Raw genomic sequence first — 8,975 nt, 5'->3', positions numbered from 1 at the left:
AAAGATCTTAATAGACACTTCTCCGAAGAGGACATACAGATGGCCAATAGACCTATAGGAAAAGGTGCTCAATGTCACTAATCATCAGGAAAATGCAAATTAAAATCACAATGAGATACTATCTCACACCTGTCAGATGGCCATCATTAATAAATCAACAGACAACAAGTGCTGGAGAAAGGGAACCCTCGTGCACTGTTGGTGGAAATGCAGATTGGTACAGCCACTGTGGAAAACAGTATGGAGTTTATTCAAAGAATTAAAAATGGAACTGCCTTTTGACCCAGGATCCCACTTCTGGGAATATATCCAAAGAAACTGGCAATATTTATTTGAAAAAATATATAAGCCCCTGTGTTCATTGCAGAGATAATTACAATAGCCAAGACTTGGAAGCAGCCCAAGTGTCCATTAGTAGACAAATGAATAAAACAGCTGTGGTACACCTGACCTCCTTTGCGGCAAAATGGCTAAACGCACCAAGAAAGTCAGAATCGTTGGTAAATATGGCACCCATTATGGTGCTTCCCTCAGGAAAATGGTGAAGAAAATTGAGATCAGCCAGCACACCAAGTACACTTGCTCCTTCTGTGGCAAAACCAAGATGAAGAGGTGAGCAGTGGGGATCTGGCACTGTGGCTTCTGCATGAAAACGGTTGCTAGTGGTGCCTGGACCTACACCACCACTTCTGCTGTCACAGTAAAATCTGCCATCAGAAGACTGAAGGCATTGAAAGACCAGTAGAAGCTCCACAATTTGAAACATTGCTATCCAATAATAAATGGGTTAATTTATGTAACAACAACAACAACAAAAAAGCTGTGGTACATTTACACAATGGAATACTACTTGACTGTAAAAAAGACCATTTTACACTTTGTGACAGCATGGATGGGCTTGGAGGACATTATGCTAAGTGAAAGACAAGTACCAGCCAGCCAGTGAAAGACAAGTACCATATGATCACAGTTATATGTGGAATCTAATGAACAAACTGAACTAATAAGCAAAATAGTGACAGACTCATAAATAGAGAGCCTGCTGACAGCTGTCCGTGGGTGAGGTGGCTTGGCAGAGGTGTGGAGGGATTGAGCAAAAATGAAAAAAAAATTAGAAAGAAATCATGGACACAAGCAACAGTGTGGTGATTGTCAGGCAGTAGAGGGATAAGGAGTAGGGTGTGGGGGGATAAATGGTGATGGAAGGAGACTTGACTTGGGGTGGTGAATACACAATACAGTGTACAGATGATGTGTTGTAGAATTGTGCACCTGAAGCCTGTATAACTTTGTTAACCAGTGTCACCCCAATAAATTCAATAAAGTGGAAAGAAATTTTAAAAAAGAAAAAGAAAGAGCATTCAACAGTTTTAAACAGATATGGCCTAACTGAACTACATTTAAAAAAGTCACTTTGGTTGTTCTGTGCAGAATGGTTTGAAGAGAGGCAAGAGTGAAGGCAGGCAGATCAGTTAGCACGCTGTGGCAGTGATTAAGGGAAGGATGTCGGTGGTTTGAGATAGGGACAGTAGAGGTAGTGAAGATTTGTTGGATTCTGTATCTGTTTGGCTGTACTGTATAGTAAATGGACAGGATTGCTGGAAAATTGGATATAACTAATGAGGGACAGGGATTCTATGTGGTGAGTGAATTCATAGTGAGGAAATTGAGGAAGTAGGTAGTCATTTTTGACTACTTGGAGGAATCTGCAAGTGAAGGGAATGAAGAAAGCTTAGGGGTAGTAGAGTGGATGTGGGCTATATTATGGGATAGGCAAAGTCTCAGTGTGAAAGGAGTCAATGAAGTTTGATGTTAGAAGGTACAAAAAGTAGGATAATGAATAGATTAAGAACCTAGAGAAGATGGGAGGAGATGTGATGTGCAGCCCCAGTATAACGTTCAACCTTTAAAAAGAAGAGCAAGACTTCCGGCCAAGATGGAGGTGTAGGTAGACACACTGTGCCTCCTCTCACAACCAAAAGAAGGACAACAATTTAAAAACAAAAAACAACTAGAACTGACAGAAAATTAAACTGTATGGAAGTCCGACAACCAAGGAGTTAAAAAAGAGACATCCATCCAGACCCGTAGGAGGGGCGGACAGGACTCCTGGCAAGGCAGCGGCTGAAGGACTGGGGCAGGCAAGGCAGCAGTGGGCAGACCCAGTGAGGTAGTGGATTGCAGACTGGATGGCTCCACATTCTTGTGCAGAGAAACCAGGAGAAACAACTGGGGAGCAGGACGGACTGCGCAACCCAGGGCCCCAGCTCGGGGTAATAAAGCCTCAAACCACCAACTGAAAACACCTGTGGGGGTTGAGGTGGCAGTGGGAGAAATTCCCAGCCTCACAGGAGAGTTCATTGGAAAGACCCACAGGGTTCTGGAATGTACACAAACCCACCCACTGGGAAGCAGCACCAGAAGGGCCCAAATTGCTTGTGGGAAGTGGGGGAAGTGACTGAAACCCAGCAGACAGCAGAGCAAGCGCCATTGTTCCCTCTGTGACCCCTCCCCCACATAGAGTGTGACAACACAGTGACTGGGTTGAACCCTGGGTGAACACCTAAGGCTCCGCCCCTCACTATGTAACAGGTGCATGAAGACAAAAAAAAAAAAAAAAGGTCCAAATGAAAGAACAGATCAAAGCTCCAGAAAAAATACAACTAAGCGACCAAGAGATAGCCAACCTATCAGATGCACAGTTCAAAACACTGGTAATCAGGATGTTCACAGAATTGGTTGAATTTGGTCATTAATTAGATGAAAAAATGAAGACTATGCTAAATGAAATAAAGGGAAATGTACAAGGTACCAATAGTGATGGGAAGGAAACTGGGACCCAAATCAATGGAGTGGACTGGAAGGAAGAAAGAAAAATCCAACCAGAAAAGAATGAAGAAACAACAATTCAAAAAAATGAGGAGGGGCTTAGGAACCTCCAGGACATTGTTAAACATTCCAACATCCAAATTATAGGGGTATCAGAAGGGGAAGAGGAAGAGCAACAAGTGGAAAAGTTATTTGAACAAATAATAAAGGAGAACTTCCTCAATCTGGCAAAGGAAATAGACTTCCAGGAAGTCCAGGAAGCTCAGAGTCCCAAAGAAGTTGGACCCAAGGAGGAACACACCAAGGCACATCATAATTACATTACTGAAGATTAAAATTAAGGAAAGAATCCTAGAAGCAGCAAGATAAAAGGAGATAGTTACCTACAAAGGAGTTCCCATCAGACTGTCAGCTGATTTATCAAAAGAGACCTTACATGCAAGAAGGGGCTGTAAAGAAGTATTCCAAGTCATGAAAGAAAAGGACCTACATCCAAGATTGCTCTATCCAGCAAAGCCTTCATTTAGAATGGAAGGGCAGAAAAATTGCTTCTCAGATAAGGTCAAGTTAAAGGAGTTCATCATCACCGAGCCTTTATTATGTGAAATATTAAAGGGATTTATCTAAGAAAAAGAAGATAAAAAATATAAACAGTAAAATTACGGCAAACTCACAATCATTAACAACCGCACCTAAAACAAAAACCAAAAACAAACTAAGCAAACAACTAGAACAGGAACAGAACCACAGAAATGGAGATCACATGGAGGGTTATCAACAGGAGAGTGGGAGGGAGAGAGAGGGGGAAAAGGTACAGAGAATAAGTAGCATAGATGGTAGGTAGAAAATAGAAAGGGGGAGGGTAAGAATAGTATGGGAAATGTAGAAGCCAAAGAACTTATATGTATGACCCATGGACATGAACTAAAGAGGGGGGAATGTGTGTAGGAGGGGGTGTGCAGGGCAGAGGAGAGCGAAGGGGGGAAAATGGGACAACTATAATAGTGTAATCAATAAAATATATTAAACAAATAAAAAGAGCACATCTTCCTCTGAGACTGCAGAAAAAGAATGAGTGTATAGGTAAATATATATAAATACTAATATATAATAATATATATTACACATGACATATATACATATATGGTCATATACACTATATACTATTACTATATTATTACTGTATATTACTACTACATATATATATGGTCATAAAAATTATATCTAACATGTATATTGTGTATGTATATATAGTCTACTATATATATATAAAATAGTATAACATACTATTATAAAACACATTTCACCTTCAGTGTCTCTTATTCTGGAGAAGTTCCTTAGACTTTCTCTTTCTTTTAAGACATTATCACTTCTGAAGAGTTCAAGCCAGTTATATTTTAGAATGTTCTTTGAGTTTGCCGATACTTTCTCATGATTATTTAAGATTATACATTGGGGCAGAAATATTATAGAAGTGATGCTATATTCTTCTCAGAGCATCATATCAGAAGCCATATGACATTGGCTTTAGAAAAATTCACAGTTAGAAAGACCACTATTTTGCAACCATCGTAGTAATTATTGATTCAGACAAGAACCAGCAATAGGTGTTAAAAGTAGTGGGGGACAGTTTGATAGGGAACAGGGTATTTACATATACCCAAAGAATCTCACCAAGGGCTACTCATTATTAGAAATGATAAAATATATATAACCTTTACAGTGGAAAACCTGGTACACAGTCCATTTAAGCCAAGAGACAGATATTTTGGGGGCAGACAGGGGAACCATGAAAACTCCTCCAAGTTTCTGATGGTTGTTAACTGAATACTTGTGCCAACTTCCATGAAAAATTTCCTGGGTGGTAGTTGTGGTGGTGTAGGGGAGGGTGGAGCGGGAGAGGTTTATAGGTTACCTGTATGTCTGTTCACCTTACCCATAAGGCAGCAGATGTGGATCTGAAACCAGAGGTATTTGAAAATTCATAGGTCTTCAGGCTCTTACCCTTAATTGCCATGAATTCTCTGAACCTAGAAGGGAGGTTGATCTTAAATGGTGTGCAGATAGATGAGGAGGGAAGGAGCCTGTGTAGTTTTTACTTTCTCTGAAAGTTGCCTGCCATTTCCCAGCCTTTGAAGTTATATGGGAGGAGTTTGTCTGGAACTGCAAGACATGGAGTCTCCTTTTGCTTTTATAGTGGCTCTTCCTGCATAGTAGAGCATGACTCAAAAAGACGATGAAAACCTGAGGGCAGGGGTGGGGAAGCCTTCTAACAAAACCCTGTTTTCCCTGTTATCAGGCATTTCCCTTTGCCACATTATGGGTTGAGCTGTCTTGCTCCATATTCACTTTCATCTTTTCTTCCCCACTCCCATTTCTTTCTAATCCCTTTTCACATGTCAAGCCAGAAGCTGCAGTCTCTAATTAGCAAAGGCGACAGGTAAGAACTTACTAGCTTTGTTTGGCTGTTTCACCCCTCCTGTGAACATTTAAGCAGGACCAGACCAGCTGAGGTGTGTGGGGCCACCTCAGAGGGAGGTCTCCAACTCCCTTTCAAAGCCTCCTCTGGTCTGGGGAGGTGAGGACTAAAGCCCCAAAGATGCCTATAGTACAGCCTGCAACTGCTTCAGTGGCATGTTTCACTTTAGCTGGGAAGTGGCAAATCATATTAGCAGCTAGGGAGGATGTGGGGCTTGCGTATTATGATGGGGGTAGAGTAGAAATGTCTGTAGTTTGCAGTCCTTTATTTTGGGGGAAAAGGGAATTGATTTTTGCATTGGGATAATATTTGAAAAAAAATTTAAGGTGGCCAGAGAGACAATGGTATGCCTTGAGAAATCATGTTTGCTTTCTCTTGAGGTCCTGTGAGCCTGCCATGGTGCCTTGAGTCTCTTAATATGACCATCAAGTTAATGCCCAAATTTGACTCTCATGAGACCAATGCTTTTGTCTATAACTCTATGCAAAGTTAAAACTTCCTTGCCTACCCTCTGGATCTGACTTCCTTTGTCAGGGTTAATTTTCTTGCCATAGACCCTGTTTTCTTTACAAAGGAGAAAGTGGGTGACAAAAGGTACAAGACAGAAAAAGAATCAATTGCTCCACGTAAAAGATGGTTGACAAAAAGTCAAACTGGTAGATATATTGAGATCTGACATTCCCCTGGAGTCCATATTTCACTAGATACAAGGTAAAAACCTACACTCCTCATCGAGAAGCTGAGAGCTGGAGGTTCCCTCCTGACTGTATTGCTCTGTACTGGGGAGTGGGGCTTATGGTGAGAGTGCTACTCAGCCTTTCCTACACATTTTGATGTAGGCATTTTTTCATTTGTTCAATGTGTAGGAGTTGTACAGTTTGTTTCAGAAGCTTTTTCAGAAGAAGTTGCTCTGTGTGTTGTACATTTGGTACATTTGCAGGAGGAAGGGAGCTCAGAAGCCTCCTATGTCACCATCTTGGTTGACCTTCCAAAATTACTTTCTTGATCAGTCTCTTTCATGATTTTACAAAAACCCTTGAAAAAATATCACCACATTGAATAGGGATTATTTGTCTGTGGATGAATAACAATATGCCCCAATTCTTAGTGGCTTAAACAATAAACATTTATTATCTCATTAAGTTTTTGTGGGTTAGAAATTTGGGAGTGGCTTAGACAGGTGATTCTGCTTCCAAGTCTCTCATGAAGAAGTTGTAGTAAAATGTTGGCTATGGCTGCAGTCATTCAAAACTTTTTCTCCCCAGCTTTATTGAAATACAATAGACATATATAACATTATGTAAGCTTAAGGTACACAATGTGATAATTTGATACATGTGTATGGTATATTGCAAAATATTTCCCACAATAAGGTGAGTGACCACATCCTTTACCTCACATAATTACAATTTTGCTATTGCTGTTATGGTGAAAACATTAAAGCTCTGCTCTCATAGGAACATTCAAGTATACAGTACAATATTATTTATTTATTTACTGAATTTGTTCTGGTTACAATGGTCAACAATTATACAGGTTTCAAGTATACAATTCTACAATGTCTCATCTGCACATTGCACTGTGTTCTCATCATTCAAAGTCGTCTCCTATCACAATTTTCCTCTCTTTTGCCCTATTCTATTTGCCCCCAACCCCCTTACCTCTGGTAATCACCATATTGTTGTCTGTGTCCATGAATTTTTTGCTTAATTCCTTCACCTATTTCACCCAAAGCCCCAGACCCCAGCCCTGTGACAGCTCTCAGTCTGTTCTCTGTATCTATGAGTCTGTTTAGATTTTCTTTGTTTATTTTGTTAATTAAATTTCACATATAAGTGAAATCATATGGTATTTATCTTTCTCTGACTGGCTTATTTAATTTGGCATAATACAGTCTAGGTTCACTCATGCTGTCACAAAATGTAACATTTCTTTCTTTTTTATGGCTGTGTAGTATCCCATTGTGTAAATGTATCACAGGTTTTTTATCCACTCACCTACTGATGGGCCATTGGGCTGCTTCCATTCCTGGGTGTTGTAAAATAATGCTTCAATGAACATAGGGGTGCTTATGTTCTAATTCGTTTGAGTTAGAGTTTTAGGTTTCTTTGAATATATTCTCTGAATTGAAGTCACTGGATCATAAGAAGTTCCATTTTTAATTTTTTTCAGGAAACTCCATATTGTTTTCCACAGTGGCTGCACCAATCTGCATTCCCAACAGTGCACTAGTGTTCCCCTTTCTCCACAGCCGCACCAGCACTTGTTTGTTGATTTATTGGTGACAGCCATTCTGACAGGTGGGAGGTGATATCACATTGTGGTTTTAATTTGCATTTCTTTGATGATTAGTGACATTAAGCATTTTTAAATATGTCTATCGTCCATCTGTACATCCTCTTTGGAGATGTGTCTATTTGCGCATTTTTCTTTGCGCATTTTTAAATGGGATTGTTTGGGGTTCTTTTTTGTGTTGAGTTGTTTAAGTTCTGTATAAACTTTGCATATTAACACCTTATCAGATGTATCATTGGTAAATATGTTCTCCTATTCAGTGGGTTGTCTTTTCATTTTGTTGATGGCTTCCTTTGCTGTGCAAAATCTTTTTAGTTTGAGGTAGTCCCATTGGTTTATTTTTCTTTTGTTTCCCTTGCCTGAGGATATATATATATATATATATATATATATATATATGCATTGCTATGAAAAATGTCCGAGATTTCCTGCCTATGTTTTCTTAGATCTTGCTGGATTAAGTCTTTAACCCATTCTGAGTTTATTTTTGTGTATGGTGTAAGAAGATGGTCTAGTTTCATTTTTTTTCATGTGTCTGTCCAATTTTAAAAACCATTTACTTAATATACTGTCTTTACCCCATTGTATGTTCTTGTTTCCTTTGTAAAATATTTCACAAGGCATGGTTTAATTTTGGCATGGTTTAATTTTCAGCTCTTTCTTGGGTTCCATTGAACTATGTCACTTTTTATGCCAGTACCATGCTATTTTGATTACTGCAGCCTTGCAGTATAGATTGATATTAGGTAGCACAATACCTCCAAATTTGCTGTTCTGTCTCATGATTACTGAGGCTATTAGGGGTCTTTTGTGGTTCCATATAATTTTTTGAACATTTATGCTACTTCTGTGAAATACACCATTGGTATTTTGATGGAAATTGTGTTGAATCTATAAGTTGCTTTGGGTAAGTAAGGACATTCTAATGATGTTAATTCTTCCAATCCATGAACATGGTATATGCTTCCATTTATTTGTATGTTCCTTAATTTCTTTCCTCAATGTTACATAGTTTTCTGAGTATAGGTCTTTTACCTCCTTGGTTACATTTATTGCTAGGTACTTAATTTTTCTGTTGCTATAGTAAATGGGATTTTCCTTCTAGTTTCTGTTTCTGATATTTCATTGTTGGTGTACAAAAATGCCTTCGATTTCTGAATATTGACTTTATATCCCACTATTTTGCCAAATCACTTATTATTTCAAGTAGTTTTTTTGTGGGCTCTATAGGGTTTTCTATGTACACTATTATGTCATCTGCAAATAGTGACAGTTTTGCTTCCTCCTTTCCCATTTGGATGCCTTTTATTCCTTTTCTTTGTCTGATCACTGTGGCTAGAACTTCCAATATTATGTTGAATGAAAGTGGTGA

General features: G+C 39.1%; 1 pseudogene; it reads left to right on the top strand.

Moving 5' to 3' along the window:
* The first annotated feature begins 466 nt into the window (after nucleotides 1–466).
* LOC123824378 lies at nucleotides 467–745 on the top strand (annotated as a pseudogene).
* The last annotated feature ends 8,230 nt before the right edge of the window (nucleotides 746–8,975 follow it).

This window comes from Phyllostomus hastatus, unplaced genomic scaffold, assembly GCF_019186645.2.
Source record: "Phyllostomus hastatus isolate PE091 unplaced genomic scaffold, TTU_PhHast_1.1 phas_contig_551, whole genome shotgun sequence".
Taxonomy (NCBI): domain Eukaryota; kingdom Metazoa; phylum Chordata; class Mammalia; order Chiroptera; family Phyllostomidae; genus Phyllostomus; species Phyllostomus hastatus.
This window is presented reverse-complemented; position numbering and strand designations above follow the sequence as displayed.